This window comes from Leopardus geoffroyi, chromosome D2, assembly GCF_018350155.1.
Source record: "Leopardus geoffroyi isolate Oge1 chromosome D2, O.geoffroyi_Oge1_pat1.0, whole genome shotgun sequence".
NCBI classification, from domain to species: domain Eukaryota; kingdom Metazoa; phylum Chordata; class Mammalia; order Carnivora; family Felidae; genus Leopardus; species Leopardus geoffroyi.
In genome coordinates, this window is record NC_059334.1 from 83,150,727 (window position 1) to 83,171,701 (window position 20,975).

The window sequence follows — 20,975 nt, forward strand, 5'->3', positions numbered from 1 at the left end:
GATCTTGTGTATACTTTACAAAGCCAGGTTCTCTCGATGATAACGTTTTCCAAGACTATCGCACGATTCTGCTCCCAGGGAGTCGGCCTGGATATGATTCACCAGTGTTACACCGATATTCCCATTGTACTTGTGTGTGTCCTCGGCACCTGTTCTTGAATCCACCAGCACAAGGGGTCCCTCTTGTTGCCCATCGATAGCACATCCTTCTCGCCCCTCCACCTCCCCCCTCCCTAAACCCGGGCAGCCACTCATATTTTCTCCACTTCTAAAATTTTGGCATTTCCAATGTGATACATAAATGGAATTCTACCGAATGTAACATTTCTAGGATGGACTTTTTTCACTCCGCTTAATTCCCTGGAGATCCACATAGGCTGTTGGGCATATCGATAGTTTCTTCCTTTTCTTTGTCTGGTGGCCTTGCAGGGTATGGATGGACCACAGATGGTTTAACCATTCATCTGACGAAGGACGTCTGGGTGCTTGCCAGTTTGGGGCTACTATGGATAAGGCTGCTATGCACATTCATGTACAGATTTGTGTGTGAACATAAGTTCATTTCTCGGGCGTAAGTGCCCTGGGGTAGGTACGCTGGGTTGTATGGTAACTACATGTTTAATTTTATAGAAGCTGCCAGGCGATAGCTGTACCATTTTACGTTCTCACAAGCGATGTAAGAACGATCCAGTGTTTCTGCATTCTTGCCAGCATTTGCTGTCCTCGCTATTTTTCGTTTTAGCCCTTGTGATAGATGTGTTGTGGTGTGTCTCATCGTGGTTTTGATTTGCCTTTTCCCTGATGCAACAAACAATGGCTTGCCATGTCATTGAAAAACCGTAGACCTGAGTCTCTTGCTGAACGGAACCACAGGCAGGCCCCTGCGCAGAGTGCGGGAGGTGGTGGGTGCGGACTCTGCTCTCCACCTTGTGACCCCACACGTGAACTTGACCTGCGTCTCTCCTACAGAGTGGCTGTGACCTGGCACCCAGCCTAGGCATTCTACACACGGGGCAGGGGAGGGGGCACTGCCCCCTCAAAGGTCAGATGCGATTCATGCCCCAAAATTGTTTGACTCGGTGCCTCGGATCCCAGGGGTCCCACGGGGTAAACTGTCAAGGAAGGTGTGGCCACACTGTATTGATTTATGCTACTCTATGATGAGTGAGAGTCTGTTTTCAGTTTTAGCATGAAGATTGCGTTGTTCCCTCTTCCCACCACTCCACCATCAGCCTCCTGCTGCCAGCCCTGAAGTCTGGGAGCATAACCCCAGAGCCACATGCGGGTAAAAGCCACGTGGTCTTTGGTTCCAAGTGAGGGGCACTTGTTTAGGGTTTCCTTCTCTGGATATTCTGTCCAGCTTCTCCCGACATGTTCTATTATTTCTACAGTGAGAAGCTGGCTTGACCTGTGGCCTCTGGAATCACATGCTCCCTGTACATCAGTCTAGCCTTGTCCCTGTGTCCTTACTCACTAGGGCACCAGCCTCATGACAGAGATGCAGGTGTGTGGTGGCATCTCAGACCCAAGCCTTTGCATCTCGCCATAGGAGGAGAGTCTTGTTTGGGGGGCAAGGAGTATCTGTGAGGGAGAAGCCATAGGGTGCTGTGTCCTCATAGCAAGGGATGTGATGGACACTTTGGGGCATAAAGTCTTGTGTAGGTGATAAGAGAATTAAAGTCTGGGGGCGCCTGGGTGGCTCAGTCGATTAAGCGTCCAACTCTTGATCTCGGCTCAGGTCATGATCTCACGCTTCATGAGTTCAAGCCCCGCATCAGGCTCTTGAGCGGATGGCACGGAGCCTACTTGGGATTCTCTCTCTCTAACCCTTTCCCTCTCTCTCTTTCTCTCTCTCAAAATAAATAATACATTAAAAAAAAAAAGAATTAAAGTCTAGAATGGGGAGCCCATCCTTTTATCTTGTTCAGGGTGCACGTAGGCTGTAGCCCCAAAGGACGTCTCGACAGGGGACACACTGAATAGAAAATCCCTATGGTCTGACTCATGTTGCACATCAAATGTTGTACACGATGGTCTAATCTAAAATCCTAGCACTGTGACACCAGGCCATCCAGCCGACAGCGTTTCCTCTGGCAGCGCTTTCCAAGGATGAGCAGCGTTTGTGTGTGTGTAAGTATACACGTGGTGTGTGTGTATGGGCACGCACGTGTGTATATGGACACGTTCACGGAGGAGTGTTGGTACCAAGTAAAATCTCCTTGATTTGTGGAGATCCCGGCTGTGAGAGGCTCAAATCCATCCAGGTCCCTCTCACACTGCCACCTTCCCCAGGAGCACATTCCGAAGCCAACACGTACGGAGAGGCATAAGCCACAACGGAGGCGTTTCGGTCAAAGTTTGGGCAGCAATGATCGTAATCTTCATTCTGGAATCTTCCCACTGCCCCAAATGCTGCCCCCTCTGTTGAGTAAACAGTGTCAGTTTTTAGAAGCTGCATCAATTGGGTTTTGGAAGGAAAGGTATTACTTCTGTGCCACCAACTCGCTAAAACTTAAAACTTTTATCTCAAGACATCTGCTTTAGTGACCCTGCAATTTTCTTTAAGTTTGGGTTTAAATGCCAGCTTCAGAATGAAGCGTTTATTTCATTTTCTTATTGAATGCAGTCCTTCTTGGTGATGTGTTCCGTGTTTGCCCCCTAAGACTCAAGATGAGTATTTGGCTGCTTTCTACGTGCCAGGCGCCGCTGTGGGGACATGCGGTACTCATGGCCGTAAAACCCACAGCAGCGCTCTGAGACGGCTGGGTTTTTATGCCCATTTTACAGATGCGGAAATCGAAGCACAAAACTTGGGTAACTTGCCAAAAGACGCACAGCTGGGAATTGATGGGGCCAGTATTTAAATCCCGAGCACACCCTCTAAACCACCCCGCTACCCTGAGTATGTTTCCTGTCTTTCAAAGAGAGTGTTGTTGTTTTTAACCCTGGTGTCCTTCGAGTGGGACTTTCCAGCAAGATTTCCTGCGTATCTAAGTGAATGTTAAGCCTGGAAGTCAAAACATTCTTACTCAGCTTTTGTCGCCATGAAAAGTGTATGCTGTTAAGGAGAATATCATTTACTACTGGAGTCCTGTTGTAAACTTCAAGAAGAATAAAAGGTCATTAATAGTGCAGTAAGATCATTTCCTATAGAAGTTACGTAGATGCCACATAGCATTGTTTCTATGCCGTTATCTGCCTTTTTAAAAAATCTGTAACTTAATAGCTCGATACCTTCTGTGTTGCGAGACTTCCCTGCTCTTCCTCTGCTTGGCATGTATCAGAGGCTTCTTTGCCTCCACAGGATGAGCAGTGATGCCCAGAAGCTTTCAGGAGTCTGTATTAAAATATTAATGGTACAGCTGGACACGCGGTTTTACCATCCCCAGCTTAGAAATGGACAAACTCGACCCCTGCGGTCTCCTAAATATTTGTGTGCTTGTTCAGCTTTGCATCTGCAAAGGCACCATCTCAACACCTGGGGCTTCTTAAATGTAATTAAAGATGGCGCCCGTCAGTTCTGGTGCAACAACTCCAAAACCAAGAATCAAAGTTAGAAGACACAATGAATGTCCCAAGGACAGGAGTTGCTCGGTCGCCGTGTTGTGGATACCAACTGACTGGTGGTGGCCTGACGTTAGAGCTCCGCTGTAGGATCAGACGGTGCCAGATGGCAAGGTGACATTGAAGATAAGCACAGTTCAGATAGTAGAAATGTGCTTGCCTCTTATCCAGAAGTGCTTTAAAATCCTCCCGGAGGGAGGCAAAGGCTAAGTCTCCGTGTAAGATCTGAGGCTGTATTGGAAGCAGAGACCTTCACCTGAGTCTCGAAGTGCTGGTATCCATCCTTGAACTCATATTAGCCAGCTTTTTCAGAGTTAAGCTTCGCAGGGTGGGCAGCGTAGTCTAATGTTGAGGACTCACGCTGCGACTCTTGAAGAGTTCTCGTTGGTTGCTAGCGGAAACGTGACCACTTGTTTGAGTTTCCATGTCTTTCTTCTCGTCTTAGAACTCGGATTTGTCATAGAGGGTGTTTGTGCACTAAAAATCCCTGACTCGAATTTTAAGGCGTAGGAGTGATCGAGTAGGCATTGAGTCTACTCGCTGGTTTCACTGAATCTCTTTTTCACCTTGAAGAAAGCATCTGTTATTAACCACCATACTGTCACTTGAGAAAGACACTTCTACGGTATACTGGGTGAGAAAAAGAGCAGTAGATTTTTAGAATTAGACTTTCTAACTCATAGTGAGTGCAGAACATGGTACAAAACGCTTCCTACGTTTGTCAACCATTCAGTCTTGGCAACAGAACTAAGAACAAATTCAACTACCCTGGTTCGGATTCTCATTAGGCCTTGTTGTTTGTGTCCCTCTCTCAAGACGAAAAAGGAATAAAAGCAACATTTTTACTTCCTCAGACTACTCCTACCTTGCAACAGCGATTATCCATCGTTTTGAAACATTCCTGTAGATTAGCACAGTTTCTGTGTCTTGTGTTTCTTGCTCCAAGCTGGGGCCAAAAGGAGATTATATTTATGACTTGTGGTTTATATCCTACCCCCTTTCAGACAGGACTTGGTCTGTTTTGCAAGTAGCGATTCGTAGGCCCCGAATATAAAATAGAACATGTAAAACCACAGAGAAAACACGAAGCTCTCTAGAAGCCGAGCAACTTGAAGCTACCTGGAAGACAAAGCAAAAACAATGGTTTGCAAAATTCTCGCTGGATGATTAAAAAGTTCCTTGCCAATTTGTCAGCGGAGACTGATGATATATGTTACAGATCCTGAAATGACATATCAAACAAGAGAACATCACAGTTAAGGAATCGATTGGGAAGTCAAAATTCTGCTCACAGAAAAGGGAAGAGATGGTCATTTCAATTTTGAAATGCTTAGGATATTGCCAGTTGGAATCTACTGGCTGTAACAGAGCCTGGTCATAATTGGACCTGTCTGAAAGACTAGCTTGTCAAATGAGTGGGTTTTGCTAACTTGCCAAATAGAGCATTGTCTAGTTGTCGACCATTTAAACATTAAAGACCATCAGTCAGAAGTGATGGTCTGGTTTTACTATATCTGGAATCCATTTAATCTAATATTTGTCCTTAGCAACGCTGAAATTTAAAAAAAAAAATTTTATTAACATTTATTGATTTTTTGAGACAGAGAGAGACAAAGCATAAACGGGGGAGGGTCAGAGAGAGAGGGAGACACAGAATCCGAAGCAGGCTCCAGGCTCTGAGCTGTCAGCACAGAGCCCGACGCGGGGCTCAGACTCACAAACCGTGAGATCATGACCCGAGCCGAGGTCGGTCGCTTAACCGACTGAGCCACCCAGACGCCCCGCAACCCTGAAATTGTATCTCATCTCAGAATTTGTGAGATCATTATTGCTACTTCCTTCATGCGTCAAAGCCCTAGTTTCGATCATGGCCAAGTGGAGACTGTCCCAGAACAGTCCAGGCCAATGTTTGTACCATCTGTTTTTGACCACCTTTCTTTGGCCTACGGTGTTAGTGCATTTCTGTGTGGCCTCTTCTACGCCTTCTTCTCTCCTCCATGATTCAGGCGTCTTTTGACCGGGATTTGTTAGCCTCAATGCATGAATACAACGTAGTATGTTTCCACCACCCTGATTGTGCACATCACATATTCACACACGCATACTTGCGTGTGGCTCCTTCGTGGGGTAAATTTCCCATGCACATTTTTATAATGTAGCCATTTCTCTCCTTTTAAACACAGCACATTTCCCCACTCATAAGTAGTATCCATCAGATGTATCAGAGTCCAAGATGGCAAGCTCATGGATGTTTCTGCCAAAATTAATCTGGCGTATAGTCAGGACAAGAAAGGGCCTTAAGCCTTAGAAAGGTATTCTACCTTTGAGATGCCAGGCTTCTTAAGGATAAATCATGATAATGCTCAGAAAGCAAATTTGCACGGTAGGCTGTTTGCAGGTACAGCGCCATTTGGTTTCATTGCCGTGGAAGAATTTTTGTCCTTGTCCACACTGTGCCCTGGGCTCAGAGCAGAGGAAATGTGCCACTTGCCTTAGGGCGAGAGAAAGCGAGGTGGGGGGTCCCCACTCACTGGGGATCTGCCTCAGGGTCCCTGACAACAGCGATAGCTGAAAACGGCCCGGTCTGGGAGGACTGTGTTTTCCTGCTCAATCTCCTGCTCAGGAAACACCTCTCCCGTGAAAGGACACACAGCTGAAATCTTTGTTCAAGTTGAAAGCATGGATATAAAGCATTTGGGGCTCCGGAGACTCTTGGATTATTTCTCCTCAACATCTTTTTACTTCCTTTGAAGCCTGAGGTTTCAGTTGATGTTGTTACTTTTAATTTAATTTATTTTTTAAATTTACCGGTTTCCTGCCGAGGCTTTGCATATCCAACGGCTTGAAGATTTTAAGCACACCTCAGAATCCTTTTTCCCTTTGAAACTGTATACAGTTTCAGGCCCTTGACAGAAACACTGTCACCACACAACTTGCTGAAGACCACAGGAAAAAAAATAAATAAATAAGTATTGTTTTTCGGTGGAAGAAAGAGGAATTCAACGTCAGTGTAATGAAAACATTCTGGAATGAAAATTTCCCCGGAGCTCAGCATGCCCACGTTTCACCCAGCTCTCACACTTAATAGTATCGGTCTTTGAACTTGTGTGCTTCTCCAAGGAAATTGGCCTCACCTGAGATGTCTTGCTGCTCAGACCCCAGTTTGTAGACAGTGAAGGCACAGGCCTGCCTCCTTGGTTGGGCCAACCGGGGCTATCCCTGAGCACGGTTCTGGCTGGTCTCCTGGGGAAACACGGGAGATGTTTCTCTGGGGCTCGGCTGGCCACCTTGAAGCCCTGGGATTTCAAGACGGATGTTGATTCAAATCTAGTAAGGGCACCTTGGATCTCTGAGCAGGACTTAGACCCCCACCCATGTGGTACTTTGCCACCAGTTTGCAGTCCCATGTATCCTTTATGGCATTTTCATAAATTATTTTAGTACTTTCCATATAGTTATCCAACGGTATGCGTGCTTTTGCTCTGTGCTTGATAATTAAGCTTGGCCTGAAAACACATAATTCCAGATTTTACCTCGTTCTGTATAACCAATTTATCACACATAACGCAGATCTTTTATACAGTTGGGTTTTATTCAAATTGCCTCTTTATTTAATTCAGAGATGAGAACTCAAGTTACTCTTCAAAGGCATGGCAGTGATGAAGAGCCCTTAGCCGGGACTCTTATTGAGGGAAGCTCGTTTCAGAGGAAAGTTTTGAAAGGGCAAAGTCTGCTGAAGAATTCTCAGAGACACTGCACACCTTGCTGTGAGCTCGTGGCTGGTGTTGATGAGGCCGTCTGCTGGCACTTAATTCTGGAGGATGTACTTCACTTCACGAGACATGATGCCAAGCACACTCTCTGTTGGATACATGAAATTTCTTGCAATGCGCATGACAAAATGGAGGAAATACATTTTATTAAGGTCACCCTCCAGATCCCTTTGTCCTAAATGTTCACCTCCAGTGCTACCGGGACTTCGAAAAAATCATGTGCAGCGTTAGACCCTGTGCTGTTACGCTTTTATTTCAAGTCTAGAATGGGAGGGAGGCGGCAGCCAATGTGGATTGAATGCCTGGTGAGATGCCAACATGGTCTTTGGTACCTTTTCCGTGGTTCTCAGCCACGGGGGATTTGGCCCCGCCCAGGGGACATGGCAGTGTCCAGGCACATTTTTGTTGTCACGGCTCGGGAAATGAAGGCTGCTGACATCTAGACTCCTGGGATACTGCTAAACATCCTTCCATGTACAGGATAGCCCCCTTTAAAGAATCACTCAACTCAAAATGTTAAAAACCCCATTTTATAGATGGAAAAAACTGAATCTCTGTGATGTCAAGTAATTAATAGTAATATATGTGATTGATTGCAGTGACCCTCTTCTCTTTATTTGCACATTTCTTCGCCACCTTTTCCTGTTGCATGACGCCAGCAAAGACAGCATCCCTTAGAATGAACCCTAGGGGCCATCCTCTGAGGATGCCAGGGCTGACCTTTCATGTATTCAGGTGGTGCCTGTGAATTGGAGGCATTTTTCTCCAAGATGCCCTGGCAGGTGCTCCAGCTTTATGGCAAATCTCTGTGGGCGTGGTCCAGGCTCACATGGCCATGGGAGCAAGAAGGGTGTAGAGAGTCCAGTCCTACTGACATGAATTTAGATCCATCCCGCCCCTCCTAATGGCTGGCCTGTAGGACATGTGTAGAGAATATTAGCAAGTGTCTCTTCTGGGGGAGTTTGTGTATGTGTCTTTTATAAAACATTATACATAAGTATAATGTTATAAATTATAAATAAATAGGATTCCACATATAAGTGAGATTACACCAGTGTTTGTCTTTTCTTTGTCTGACATATTTCACTTAGCATAATGCCCTCAAGGTCCACCCATGTTGGCACAAATGGTGAGATTTCATCCTTTTGTGGCTGAATGATTCTCCATTATCTCTATCTGTATCCCATGTTCTTCATCCATTTATCCATCTATGGACACATAGGTTGTTTCTGTGTTTTGGTCTTTGTAAATAATGGTGCAGTGAACGTGGGAGTGCAGATGTCTTTTCAAGATAGTGTTTGAGTTTCCTTTGGAAATCTCCCTGAAAGGAGGCTTCGTCCGTTATGTGCTAGTTCAATTTTTTTTTTTTTTTGGAAGAATCTCCATACTGTTTTCCACAGTGACTACACCAGTTTACATTCCCAATAGTCATACACAAGGGTTTCCTTTTCTCCACAAACTCACCAATATTTATCTCTTATAGTGTTGATAATTTCCATTTTAACAGGGGCGAGGTGATATTTTACTGTAGTTTGATTTGCACGTCCCTGATGATGAGTGATGTTGAGCATCTTTTCATAGGCTTGTTGACCATCTGTCTTCTTTGGGAAAATGTCTCTCTGGAAAAATGCCCATTTTTTAAGCGGTTTTGTTTTTGCAGTTGCGTTATGTGAGTTTTTTTATATGTATTTTGGATATTAACCAGTTATTTTTGAATGTTTAGTCCTTACCTCACTTGTCTGCTTGCAGGATAAGAACCTTATGTGTGTTGCAGATATGTTTTCCTATTCAGTTAGTGCTGTGTTTTTTCTTTCTCTCTCTCTCTCCCTTTTTTTTAAGTTTTTTTTTTAAAAATGTTTACTTATATTTGAGAGAGAGAGAGAGAGAGAGGGAGGGAGGGGGAGGGGCAGAGAGAGAGGGAGACACAGAATCCGAAGCAGGCTCCAGGCTCCGAGCTGTCAGCACAGAGCCCGACGCGGGGCTAGAACCCACAAACCACGAGATTATGACCTGAGCTGAAGTCGGACGCTTGACTGAACCACCCAGGCATCCCTTTCTGTCTCTCTCTTAGTAGTGGCTTTCTTGGTTGACATTAAACAGTTTCATTTTAAATATTTTTTCCTTTGGAAAGAATCTTCAATGACTCTTGCAGAAAGAAACCGAGTGGACTTCTGCTGGCGAATTGGTTGTAACCAGCATGGTGACTGTCCAGGTACTAAGGGAGCCTGCTGCCTGGTATTGTAGATTCTGTCTATATAGACGCTCCATGAAATACAGTTCCTGAAATAAAATTTTCTTGAAGACTGAACATGGAATCACACCATTAATTACCAAACTCCTGCTATTTTCTAGACATGGGATCAGAAATAAAATTGAATAATAATTTTGTTATTATTCCACCACTTAAATTTTTTAAAAATCACATATGTAATATATTTTCAGATTTATAAAAAAAAATGATAATAATATTTTTCATCTTTTTATTAATTTTTTTTAATTTGAGAGAGAGAGCGAGCATGTGAGCGGGGTGAGAAGGAGAGACAGAGAGAGAGAGAGAGAGAGAGAGAGAGAGAGAATCTTAAGCAGGCTCCACTCTTAGCACTGAGCCCAACACTGGGCTCGATCCCACAACCCTGGGATCATGACCTGAGCTGAAAGCAAGAGTCGGACACTCAACCAACTGAGCCACCCAGGTGCCCCAAGATGTGATAATAATATTTAGTATAATTTCTGCATAGAATCAAAATGTCAATAGGATCGTGGCATCTTCTATACACTTTTGCTCATACAAGATGCTTTTGTGTGTCCCTTGTTCTTTTCTCGTGGAATTCTACACATTGGTGCTTGAATCTTTGATGCTGCTTGGGAGAAATCCCTCCTTGTCACTATGGTGGCTGGTCAATGCCCAGTGACCCTGCCTGGCGCATAGCAGGTGCTCAACAAAGAGTAGCTGCCTAACTGAAAGAATGTCAATGGGAAATGTTTTTTCTTACAAAGTCAACCGATAAAAGTACATGACACATTTTTGTAGCAGTGCTTTTCCGGGAACACAATGCAGTTACCCATTTTATATTTGTGTCCACAAAGAAATCATTCCAGAAAGAAATAATCCCACCAAGAAATAATTTCAGTTGTGTTTTTCATGAAAATGAAAAATGGTACTTCTTATTATCTTAGGGATCTGTTAGCTAGTGAATTTCCTTAACTGAGAGTTGTTCTAAACTTATGGGCGAGGGTGATCCACGTTCGTACCTATGTGCGGGCGTCCCTAAACAGCAGGGAGATTGCTGTCTGCTGTTTCATGTTGACCTTTCCGCTAAGACTTCACAGGAGGGTTTTTACTTAATACTGTACCTGTCAAATTCCCAGAGCTGCAAGGAAATTGAAGATACAAATTATATTGTAAAGTGAAATATTTTGTGTTATTCTACAGTTTGGTTGATTTAGGAAGAAAATGAACACTGACAGCTTGGTCTTTTCAGCTCACTGGATTCTAATGGCTCAAAACAAAAGCCCTCGACGGAAAGCCTCTTCCCACGTTGCTGTATCAGAGATGGCCCGAGCTGTTCTCCGTGCTTAAGACCCGGTGCCCCTCAACTCCCATGTCATGGATACACGGGGCCTGAACGAGGGACAGACAGTGCCAAGTGTGAATATTTGTGAATATAAATATTAACCGTCCCCAGCAGGGGAGAGTGCTTGAGCTGTCCGGCCGTTTGGGCAGCTCTTTAGCCCTTGACAGTTTTCTTAGCATGCAATCTATTTTTCATAGCAGGAAAGCTCTCTCCCCCAGTCTGTCTGATGCGTTGCCCTCGCCTCACTAACATGGGGCTGCTTGGGATTCAGAGGCCTGGGAGAGTAGGTTAGAGGACGCCTCTCTATCTCTCCTTTTCTGTGATTCTTGACAGCCTATCTTCTCTCCTGATGCATTGTGTTCAGGGGGGCAAAACCCTGAGGTTTCCGGCAAGAGCTAGAAAGTCCTAAATGGTCAGATTGAGCTCCTCTGCTGTGCTACAGCGGGATGGGATGTATGTTGTGAAAAAGTGGGGGAGTGTTTCATCAGGCCGTACTCCTTTGATGGAGGCTAAGCCATAAATACTTCCCAGTTAGGGTTTCTTCGGGGCATTTTCCTCATCTCGGTCCTGACTGCAGTGGTCGCATTTGACAGGTGGCAGTCAGGGCTCTCTCCCTGGGACTGCTCCCCACCCCCCCCCCGCCCCCACCCAGTCCCTTCCACGTGGCAGCTGGCCTCCTGGCTGCTTTCCCCACCCTCCGGGGGATGAAGGGGTCAGAAATCTGATTTGATTCTTCAAACGGAATGTTATTGCTCGACTAAAGCAAAAGGCCATCTCGTCCCCGTCTGATGCTGCAGTTTATTGTGCGGAAGGTATTTTTAATTCGCCACTCACCTGCGGGTGATCTGGGCATTAAATGGAGGAGTCTAGCTGAATATCGGATCGATTTGTTTATTTTTGGTACTAAACCTAAGAATTCAGCTTGGTTTAAAGCGAATGGAGTACTCCTCTTTTATGAGATACCCTGAGGGTAAACATGGTCTGCGTGTCACTTATGGAAGCCCGGCTCTTCTGAGCGCTATTTCTCAAACAGGTATTCTCTCTTGGACCTTAAGGTCCCTCACATACAGTGCATCTCGAAGTGAGTTTCTAATGGCGAGGAAAATGGGAGAGAAGGGAAATGTCCCACTTGTTATTTATATTCTACCTGTCAGATGGATTGGGGGTGGTTTTCAAGTTACAGGAAACCATACGTAACAAGACAGCACCTAAAAAGTAACCTCAAAGTGATCGTGTAGTGAGATGGGGATCTTTGTGGGTAAAAGGGGCCAGAGGGAACCCCTGGGAACCCGGCACGTTGTAAAGCAGCCCATTCTCTCCCAAGCCTTGCCAAGCCCAGACAAATGGGGGACACTGTGAGTTCCAGCATTCTTGGGGTCTGATCAGACAGGCGCAGTCTTTCTCCACAGGAGGCCCACTTTTCCCTGACTATAGTTTCTAAGGGAATTTCTTTTTTTTTCTAATTTTTAAAAAAATGTGTACTTGTTTTTGAGAGAGAGACAGCGCATGTGCCCAAATGAGGAGGGGTGAGGGAGGGAGACACAGAATCTGAGGCAGGCTCCAGGCTCCGAGCTGTCAGCAACAGAGCCTGATGCAGGGCTCGACCCCACGAACTGTGAGATCATGGCCTGAGCCAAAGTCAGACACTTAACGGACTGAGCCGCCCAGGCACCCTGAGGGAACTTCTTAATGCCATCCTTGGAGGCGGGGCAGGAGTGGTTTTTGTTTTGTCTTACTTAATAGAAAATGTCCTCAATGGTGGACCTGAAGAAGTGGTGTAGCCCTTCTTTGTATATTATTCATCATGATCACCTGTCCAGAGTCAGGATGGAAAAGCGATCGCCTGATGAGCTTTCTAAGATTGCTAAGGTTGCGTCACAGGAAGGGCTCACTTTGTAGACGGAGAAGCACGCCCGCTTTACGGCGGGTCATACTTTGTTTTCAGCACACCCTTGGGAGTCGGGTGGCTGTGGGAGAGTGGTCCCCTCCCCCCCCCGCCATGGGCCACCTATGGGATACTAACATTCTGGAAAGATTCGTGTTAATGTATGCCAAGTGCCCAGCAGAGTAACACTCCACTGATGCTGGAGGGAATGACCTCCCCATGCCCATGACTGTTATTACTGGACTGTTGTTGCATTAGGGGTCGAGCTTTGGGGGCCTGGAGAGCAGGTGGCTCATGAGGCTCTGGCCTCTTTCTCTCCGCTGTCCATGGAGCTGCCCTTGCAGGAGGGGCAGCTCGCCAGGCTATCCGCATAGAGCTTTGTGGTGCCGGTGACCCCTGTTAGTGGGTGGACGTCAGTCCTGCGGTGAAGTTTTGTGATTCAGTGCATCCCGACCCCACCCTGCCTGGGTGGACTGGAATGACTTTATATTTTAAGTCCTGTGCACGTCCAGGGCTGCTGGCCTGAGAGGGTATCAGCCTCCAATTTGGACCCGAGTCTGGGTCCTGGCACTGAGTGTGACCGGGGGATGGGGCCCAGCTCTGTGCCCCGTCTGAGGTTCCAGGAGATCGTTCTCTGTAGCCCCTGTGGTGCTTTTCACATTGTGGTCTTCCCAGGGTGAATGAAGCCCATGTTCTCTGACTGCTCCAACCTCTTTTTGCCTGTTGGAGGCCTTGAACCTGAGTTCTCTACCACCCCAGACAACGGCTACTCCAAGGAAGCCAGACCCCTGCCAACTGAGGCCCCCAAAGGAGAGCTTGCTTTCTTGCTGCGAGCCGTGGGGTCCTCACTGGGTAGCACCTGTCTCCCTGCTCAGCCCGTGCAGCTTTGACAAGAAAATGCTCCTCGTAGCTGTTCCTATTTAATTTAAAAAGAGATTAATGTTTATTATTTTTGAGAGAGAGACACAGAGTACGAGCAGGGGAGGGGCACAGAGTGAAGGAGACACAGAATCCAAAACAGGCTCCACCTCTGAGCTGTCAGCACAGAGCCCGACACGGGGCTCGAACCCATGAACTGTGAGATGATGACCTGAGCCGAAGTCAGACACTTAACCAGCTGAGCCACCCAGGCGCCCTGCTGCTCCTGCTTAGTTTACAGAGCTTTGGGGGTGAGGGAGGGAGTCAGACCCTAAAACCTTTCCTGGACAGCGAGTGATCGGGTCCCCGGGGTGGGGCGGCGGGGCGTGGAAGTGCTCCTTTAGTGGAGGAGCTATGGTCTTCCACATCTGTGTGCCGAGGTCCCTGCACAACATGTCCTTTCTACAGGTGGCAGTGTCTGTGTCCAGGGTTGGGCCCAGTGAGGCCTCCAGAGCTGTGAACGCTTCAGAGTTCTGGGCATGGAAAAGAGGAAGAAGGATCTGGTAGCTTCAGAATGGCCTCCGGTCGGCTCCATGCAAGACCAGCTCTGCAGGATGACGTGGCCGGACCCCCAGTGATGAAGTTCGAGGCAGATTGTGCAGCGGTTGCCTTGGGACTAGTCAAAAGTCTTGAGCTTAGACTTAAGGGGAATTATTTTTATTCGGTGGGATTTCTGATTTGTTCTGTGAGGGACGAGTCAGGATCACAGACTCCCAGAGCGAAGATGTGCCTGAGGCTGGGAGGTGGGAGGTCTGTGACGAAGGGAAGGCAAAAAAACAAAACAAAACAAAACAAAAAAACATGAGGTGCCACGTTGTTGTGTAGCTTCCTTTTCTCGTTAATTTTTTTTTTTTTTTAATTCTGCTGCTCATAGAAAGAGAATATTTATCAACTTGGTTATTTAAACTTGTGATTGTGTCTGGATGCCGTGGGAGGCTTATGGTGGTTTGGTGCACTGAGCCCTGCAGGTTAGCAGAGAACATCTTTAAGTCCTATCAGGAGGTTGTTACGTACATTGGGCCGTCTCTTGCAGACAAACACATCCTGCTCTGCCTCATTGCTGAATTTCACTTTTCTTGGGCCTTTGTTTCTTTAAAGTAATTCCCTTTGGATTTCTAGGTTTCATCTTGAAAACCAATTTCTGCTTCAGGGTTGAGCTATCCAAGGACAGGTCTTTTTCTTACCCCCAGAGCTGCACGTAAACTTGTTATTGGATGGATGTGGGGATAAAGGGGGATCTGAAGGTGTGCCCAGCCTTCTGGAAATTCTCGAAAGGGAGCAAATAAAGCATGAAAATAGCGTGAAGCTTCCGAGTTTGCCAGTTCCCAGACTCTTTGCTTTTTATTGTTTTTAAAGTTTATTTATTTATTTTGAGAGAGACAGGGACAGTGCGAGTTGGAGAGGAAGAGAGAGAATCCCGAGCAGGCTCTGCGCTGGCAGTAGGGCTCGAACTCACGAAACTGTGAGATCGTGACCTGAGCGAAAATCAGAGTCAGAAGCTCCACCGACTGAGCACCCCCCAGGCGCCCCCAGACTTTTTAATTGGCCACCTGTGTGCAGAAATTACACTTTCCATAAACTGTTTGGGGTGACCTTAGTGTTCATTCCACAGACAGTGGCCATCGTTGGCTGTGTCCGCACCTGTGCTCCCTCTGTCCGGCTTGGCCAGTCTTCCTCCACGTCCTCCCTGTCATGTCCCTCTCATTACTCACGCTCATCCAGATGCTGAGATCTCTCTCTGTCAGACGTCAGTGCTGAGATCTCTCTGTTCCAGACGTCAGTGCTGAGATCTCTCTTCCAGACGTCAGCACTGAGATCTCTCTGGTCCAGACATCTGCGCTGAGATCTCTCTGTTCCAGACGTCCGCGCTGAGAGCTCTCTGGTCCAGACGTCCGCGCTGAGATCTCTCTGGTCCAGACGTCTGCGCTGAGATCTCTCTGTTCCAGATGTCCGCGCTGAGATCTCTCTGGTCCAGACGTCCGCGCTGAGATCTCTCTGGTCCAGACGTCTGCGCTGAGATCTCTCTGTTCCAGACGTCCGCGCTGAGATCTCTCTGGTCCAGACGTCCGCGCTGAGAGCTCTCTGGTCCAGACGTCCGCGCTGAGATCTCTCTGGTCCAGACGTCAGTGCTTTCATCCCTTCACTGGACTCTCGTGCAGTGTTCCTCCTCTGGGTCTTGAACACCTGAGACATTTGGTGCACATCACGTTCAAGTAAATGTTGTAACTCCTCAGCCACGCGGCGGCTGCTCGAGGAGGGAAACCAAGAGGCAGTGGGTGGCCACAAGGACGCTGGAGGCATCAGCCCAAGGCTCAGGTTCTAGGTTCACAGAGTAGCCACATCGTGTCAACTGATTCCATTAGATCCGCAGTCTCTGCTTCCTCGTTCCTGAGTGGAGGTAATAGGGGTTTATTTACAATGAGCATCTCAGAAGATGCTGTAAAGCAAATAACTGGCCTGCAGCCGACACACCATAGCTTAAGGGAAATAGCGAAGAGTTTGATGTCTGTGAGAATGAAGACTTTTCCGCAAGTACCCTGGTCCTCACGGAAATAGAAGATGGAGAGATGTTGCAAATGAGCAAAAGACGGAGCTCTTGTCTTAACTCCATCGGAACATCTTTAGTCCAGTGTGACGTCCTCAGGCGTGGGTGCAGGTGTAATTCCGTGCTGCTACGTAACGGGAGAGAATTTCACCGTGCTGTCTCGCCGTGGCGTGCTGTGTGAGATGTGCATGTATTGTTGTTCACGCGTGGGAAAGGTGTGGTCGTGGCTCTGGGGACACAGAAAGTACATGGCAGAGCGGACCCAGCCCCCAGGGGCCCCAGGTGTCTGAATTATCAGAGTTGAGGGTATTTGGGAAAGGACAGACAAGAAACAAACTGACAAGCAAATTAATAAACCAGAGTCTAACCACGAGAAAAACTTCAGACGAACCCAGATTGAGGGACCTTCTGCAAAGTGCCTGACTGGCTTCTCAAAACTTGTCAAGATCATCAAAGGTGGGGAAAAGTCCAAGAAGCTGTCACAGCCACAGGGGCCTGAGGGGACATGAAGACTACAAATGATGTGGTTTCTAGATGAGATCCTGGAACAGGAGAAGGACATTAGGAGGAAACTGGTGAGATCCGAGTAAGTCGTGAGGTTTAGTGAATAGCAATGAGGCAGTGCCGGTTGCTTGACGGAGACAAATGTACCACGGCAACCAAAGAGCCTGAGTGTGGAGTGGATACCAGAACTCTCTACAACTTTTCTGTACATCTGCACCTAAGATTTATGTTTATTTCAAATTAAAAAAAAAAAAAAAAACCAAAGGAGCAAATTGGGGAATATCCAGTGGTGATGAGGATCCCCCAGAGGATTTGAAGGGCGGCTGTGACAGACTGGGGCGCCGGCCTGAGAACCGCTCCTCGGTGAAGGGCTCCCGGGGGGCAGCAGTTAGGCAGCATTCTAAATGACAGGTAGATGGGAGAATGTTCCAGACAGAGAGAGCAGGTGCCACAAAGCTCTCGGGTAGAAGGAGCAGGAAGAAGGCCGGTTTACCGTTACAGCAGGGATTTATTTTGAAATGGAAAGTTGATGGACAGTTTAAAACCGAGAAGTGGCATCACTGACCCGTGTTTTCATGACACTGGTCTGCAGCGGAGGCAGAAACCGAATTGGAGCACGAGTTAGGAGCTCGTGGCATAACGTGGGCCGGACAGGCTGTGGCTGGGGCTCAGGTGGTGTTGGGGGAGAGGAGCCAATGGAGGATTTGTGGTGTGTTTCGGGGGGAGGGGGGTCAGGTGGACTGCTCTAGAATATGCAGGGAGGGAAGGAAAATGAAGAATCTGGGTTTTTGGCTGGAGCCACAAGGGATTGGTGGGGTTTTTGAGAAGAGTCCAGTTTAGAGGGGTGGGGTCCTCATGGGCTCTGTCCTGACCTAGCTCCCTGTTTCTCGGCCTGATTTTCATTATCACCCTCCTAAGGAGAAGGATTAGATTAGATTTACATTTAATTAAGAGACATTAAGTGCTAACAAATAAGCTTTTGTAGGGGAGGGTGTGCTTTGGAAGGCTGCGGGCCGGTATAATATCTTTGTCTCCCCCGAGAGCCCATTTCCACCCTCTCGGGGTAGACGTTGGCCCCATGGAAACTGCGTGGCCCCGTGAATTACGAGGTGCCTGGGCGGCCGTGGGCAGTGGGAGGGCGGATCTAGGGAGCAAGTGGAGATTTCAGCCTGAGGTTCGGGAGAAAGGGAATGTGCGAAGGTACAGCGTGGGGCGTCCCTAGCATTCAGATGATGCCTCTGCGGCCACCTGGCGAGTGACTGTGGCTGGAGAAGAGGAGCAGACCAGGTGAAACCCTGGGTCTCCCTCCCTTTTAGGAGCTTCACAGTTGAAGCTAAGCCAGCAAAGCAGTTGCAGAGAAAAGTTGCTGCTATCAGGAGAAGAGTCCGAGACGGGAAGATGGTGTTACAGAGAAGCCGTAGGTTCTTCCACACGGGGTCACTGCCAGTGTGGACCAGGGCAGTGCCCTTGGCGTGGTGAGGGGGAGACCGGCCCGTAGGGGCCCAGAGCAAGTGGGATGTTGAAGTAGGTGCCTCCTTCAGGATTTGGGGATGCCAGAGGTCACAGTGATGGGGTCTGGAGGGGGCTGTGGTATAGATGGGTCTATATGGTCGCTGTTGATTTGGGGCATGCTGGGAGAGAGGAGTGGTGAGCGGTGGCCCTGGAGGCCGGTGGGAGCCGTGCGGTCCATGTTGGAAAATGTGGAAGGGGAAGGGCTGGCCATCGATGGGACCAAGTACGGTCAATCCGTTGGGACAGGAGAGAAGGCGGAGTGGGCACAGTGGTCAACACGGGGCTAGATGTGGGGACTGGATGAGGAGAAAGACTATGTGTGGTTTCTTTCTATTTTCTCGCTGAAGTATGACACGAGGTCATTAGCAAGAAGGGGTTTAGGGAACAAAGATTAAAATATACCTGTGTCTGTGATGACCACGTGAATCTTTCGTCTGCACCCTGTTCCCTGGCAGATCACACTCGTGGGTACAGAGTGAGCGTGAGGCCCTGGATCTCAGGCTGCCCTCTTACATAAGCCTGGGAGAGGCCTCATAAGCGGATACGTCTAAAAAGATACGTTGCTTTAAATAACTCAGGTGAAATCATCCTTCTGTGAACATTTCTAGATGGATCTTGTCTTTTAAGCTTCAGTGAACCCTATTAGCCATCAAAACCGTCCAGCGTCTCAAAATAGCCCTCTCGCAACGTTCCTCCCACACACCTGCATCGCGGCTGCGTGGCCACTGGAGAGGCTGGGGTGGGGTGTTAGCTGTGCCAGTAGGGACCAGAGGCCACCGGCCTCCCGATGTCTGAAGTGTAGACTCTCTGAGGCCCTATGTGTCTCCTTCTGTTTAATTCAAATGAGGGCTTTCGTCTTTGGGAATGGGCAGCACGAAGCCTGTGTCTGCCGGTGCCTTGACCCGCTCACGGCCTTCCCTCCCCTTGGGCGGTGACTTCTACACTTGATCTTAGCCAAAAGGCCGAGAAGCGATTGGGCGGTGAGTTCTGTGATGCTGAGGCATCTTCCATGACCCCTTTCCTCTGCCGCAGCCTCAGCTTGGAGATTCCTGGAAGACTGTGGCTCTCTTCCTCTTCTCGCATCCCATACTTCATGGCTTCCTCCCCTCGCCATGTTCCTTAAGAACAACAAAGGCAGGACATTTCGGGTCCCAGGTGTGGTACGCTCCAGTCCTTCCATTTGTTAGCATGTTTTGAATGCACAGCTCTCCACAGAGCTTCTTTATCAGGGCCAGGAAATCGTGACTGCAGCGAAAATTTTGAGAACGAAACACTCCTTCTATCGCCCCAGTTATTCTTTGGTCTTCATGAGGCTCCTTCCTTTCCTACTTCGCCATTGCAGAATGCACGGAGGGACTTTCGAGGTCACATGGTAAGCGTTGCTGACTTCACCTTCCTGGTTCCTCAGAGACATAAGATGAATATCCCTGGTACCTGCGAGCAGCGGTCAGTATGTGTCGAGCTCAGAAAGCTAATAGCCTAGATGCACATTCCTACAGAAGGGTCTCCTCTCTTGGCCCAGCTGGAAACTTCATGCCAGCTGGGGCAGCCATGATGAAGGGATTCCTCTCTTCCCTGCCGCCATGTTGAGGGTTGGGAGCAAGCTCCATTGAATCATAATCAGTTTTTCCCTTTCAGAAAAGATGTCAATGTAGAAATATCTATTGAGCACCAGTGATCCCAATGGACTTTTAATTAACTTTTTTTTTTTTTCTTTTTTTTCTTTATTTATTTTGAGAGAGAGAGGAGTGCAGGCAGGGGAGGGGCAGAGAGAGAGGGAGAGAGAGAGAGAATCCCAAGCAGGCTGTACACTGTCATCACAGAGCCCGACACGGGCTCGAACTCCCGAACCGTGAGATCATAACCTGAGCCACAAGCAAGAGTCGGATGCTTGACGGAGTGAGCCACCTGGTGCCCCATAATTTTTTTTTTTTTTTTCTGTTTTCAGTACTGCAGAAGCATTTCATTCAATTCAGTCATAACATAATTGATTGTTAATTGAAACATTTGGTGAGGTCGTGAGTCATTGAAAACATAATACGCATATACCACCCACGCTTAGCTTGCTAGCGGTAAGTGTGCATCCATTTCACGAGGAAGGTCTGGCACTCTGCTTCACTTTGGTGGCTTGAAGACGGGTCTCCTGGTGAACCTGTCACATCATCGTCCGGGCATATGACGCCTCTGGTGCCATGTTCTCCTCCGGCTTGCACAGCAGTTTGAACTCTTTTTGGATCGCTGGGGCCCTTCTGGGGGGGTCTCATGCCCACCTGAGCCCACAGCAACTGAGTTGTCACCACCTGTTTTCAAAGTGATTCATCTTTGTTGTCTTTTCAAAGCTTCCAACTTCATTTTCACATAAAAGTCAACTTCCCTTTCATGGTCGTAGGCTGTCAAGTCATGTAATATTTTCAAGTAAATCAGGAGGTTATGCGAACAGGTTTAATGAGTATAAACCAGGTTGAGAACACATACAACTGTGTGTACAGGCGTGTCTGTGTGCTTCGTGCTCAGTGGTACCATTGCTCAGGGAACTATTGAATGGAACCCGTGGCCCATGGTGTCATTGTTGGACAGATTAAAACAAAACAGAATAAAACAAAAGCTCTGTTAACGTAAAAACTAGATCCTCCTTGGTTAGTGTTGGGTGTAAGGGATTTTGTTTATAGGCTTTGTCTCTCAAATCCATGCACATTAGA

The 20,975-nt window shown here is 47.6% G+C and overlaps 1 protein-coding gene across 5 annotated transcripts in view; it reads left to right on the forward strand.

Annotated features, from left to right (window-relative positions):
- Nucleotides 1–20,975, forward strand: part of DOCK1 (dedicator of cytokinesis 1) — a 531,830-nt gene that overhangs the window by 340,641 nt on the left and 170,214 nt on the right. The window lies entirely within an intron of this gene.